Below are 2661 nucleotides of genomic sequence, written 5' to 3'. Positions count from 1 at the left end.
TATGATCGACCCTTTTATATTAAAACGTCATTCCCATGCTCTCCATTGCTCTGACAGGGAGTCTTGATTGCAGCGTTTAGAAGAGATTTTCTTTGTCATAAATGCTAATTGGTGTCAACCACGGCAAAACACCACCGCCAGTTCTTAGACAAATTAGAATTTGATCCTAATCAATACTAACTGCTTGCTGATTTGGATTGGGTATTAATATTAAAAAAAAAAAAAAAAACATCAATTCAACATTTAGAAGTCCATATTTATGTGGTTGTAAAGCGAAAGCTGCTTAGGTCAGAATTTAATTTTCAAAAGAGCTGACATGCTGTGAACTCACTGGGATGGAGTCCAGTACAGAGTGCGTCTGCTCTCACCCCTAGAGGGAGCTCCAACTCTATGAGTTTTACAATTAGATATCCACATTTATTTGTCCTTCAGTGTATGTGTGTGTATCTGTGTGTGTGCGTGTGTGTGTGTATGCATGTGTGTGTACACTCACTTAATGGCAGTGTGCTTCAGAAAAATACAGTAGAAGGACAGTGCCTATTTAAACTCCCCTCTGCACACACACACACATGCACACACTTGTTATAAAAGAGACAGCATTTTTTCGACATAGGCTTGTACCCACATAAGAGTGTTAAAGCCTATAGCCATACTACTTCACTGTCAGAACACACTGAGGTGACAGTCGAGGGTGGATTTTGAAGGACATTTTTTTTATCACTGCAGCTTAAAAAGACTAATTCTATTGAGAAATGAACTGTATTCTTAATGTAATTATATTTTTAGTTGAGACCTGGCATATATGCTTCAAAGGAAGCAAGACTATAGTTACATATTTAATTAAAAACATGACAATGATATACATTTAATAAGTAATAGACAGTATAATAATAGTAACAGTGTGTGTGTGTGTGTGTGTGTGTGACAGAGACGGTGTATGTTTGATGTGTTTAAAGAGAGGAAATGAGTGAAACACTGACAGACACAAGTGAAAACAGCCTCAGCCGGTCCAATTTGTGTGTCACCCCACTGCAAGAACATAACCCTGCCCAGTTGGCATGTTTGCCACAATGATCTGACCATCCCCAAAACCCAAAAAAAAACCAGGACAGACTGACAACAGGAGGTCATTAGTGAGACAGTATCTGCCTCTATTGCACCCTGCCATCGCCCGCTATTTACAACTCCTGGGACAAACCAAGAATAACCGAAAGCACCAGATGTGATTGTGACTTTTAACAGCATCCTGCTTTTTTTTCTTTTCTGTTCCTCTCTCTCCCTCAAACACACTCCATCTCCTCTTCCTCACATCGGCTTTTCACTTCACACCTTTCACTGAATTACTCCCTAAAACTTCCTGGGTGAGAAACTGTGTCGCAGCTCTGGTAGGTTTCGCCTTGGAGTAATGGCCCCTCAGAGATACTACATTGTCCCTGAAATTCTTTGACTGGCAACCCAGCAACTTCTGTCAAAAGCTGAAATACATTTGGTCCGACTTTGAACAAAGTCTTTGGCGGAGTCTGTGTTTGGAATGGCTTCAAGTAGAGCTTTAAATGGCTTCAAGACCTGAGGCGTGCACGATTTGTTAAGCCTGGAACAGCATTAATTCTTGAGGCTTTTAAAAGGAATACAGCCTTTTTCCTATTTTTTTTAAAAACAATTTTGAATAGAGCTCAATGATGTTTGTGTCTTCAACCAAAGAGAGAAAAGGAAGGAGTGAGGGTTCATTAAAATGTGGAGGATGGTCACTGTGTAAGACAGAGTGGGAGCCAGAGATAACGAACATAAAATCTCCTCAGCCATAATGCCACGTCAGCTGTTTATCCACCATAAACAACTTTGCTCAGATAATAAGCCTGACATCTTCACTATTTCAGCTGAAGGTCATGCAAATGTTGCGTCTGGTCTCGTGTTGTCCTTGATGATAGAGAGGCGTAATGGCTGTGGCAGGGGTAAGGTGCCCTGAACCATTTGCAGAGCAGAAGCACTGAAAGGTGCATCTAAATTTGCGACAGCACACTTCTACTTCTCTCAAAATTGAGTGCATTTAAGTGGGAGTGGAAAACAATCTGTCACAACATGGACATGACTGCGAGTTGCCCTCTCAAGCTGGCTCATAATAGGGACTGGATCAGAAAAGCAACAACAGGTGAACTGAATTTTTGGACATGCAATCAGAAATCAGTTCCAGTAGTGTTCAGTGGATTTCTTGAACATACAATTTCACTCCGTCAAAAGGTTTCTTCAGGGCTCAAATTGCAGATACCGACATGAGAGTTTGGGATTTTATTTCTATATATTACACAAATAACCAAAATAATTTAATCCAGTAGACCTACAACGCTAAAAAACTGAAAGAAAAGAAAAAAAGAAAACATTTTAATGTCTTTTTTTTTTTTATTATTTCATTAGTGTATAATCACCTGAATATAGGAAAAAGTTAAAGTTAGTTAGAGTAAGCCTTTTTATATCTACAGACCCTCCATGGAGTCCGCCATGTTTAATATTTTTTAATATTCATTTGAAAGAAACCTCTATCTTCTATTTGTAATTCCACATAATTACAAGAGGCAATAGCAAAACCACATCTGGCAAAACGGATATATATAATTCTTATGACGTTTGTTCCGTAAATAATCAAGATGAAGTTTTTTTAAAGCT

Source organism: Morone saxatilis, unplaced genomic scaffold (genome assembly GCF_004916995.1).
Source record: "Morone saxatilis isolate NCDOM2014 unplaced genomic scaffold, NCSU_SB_2.0 Contig6, whole genome shotgun sequence".
Taxonomy (NCBI): Eukaryota; Metazoa; Chordata; class Actinopteri; family Moronidae; genus Morone; species Morone saxatilis.
This window is presented reverse-complemented; position numbering follows the sequence as displayed.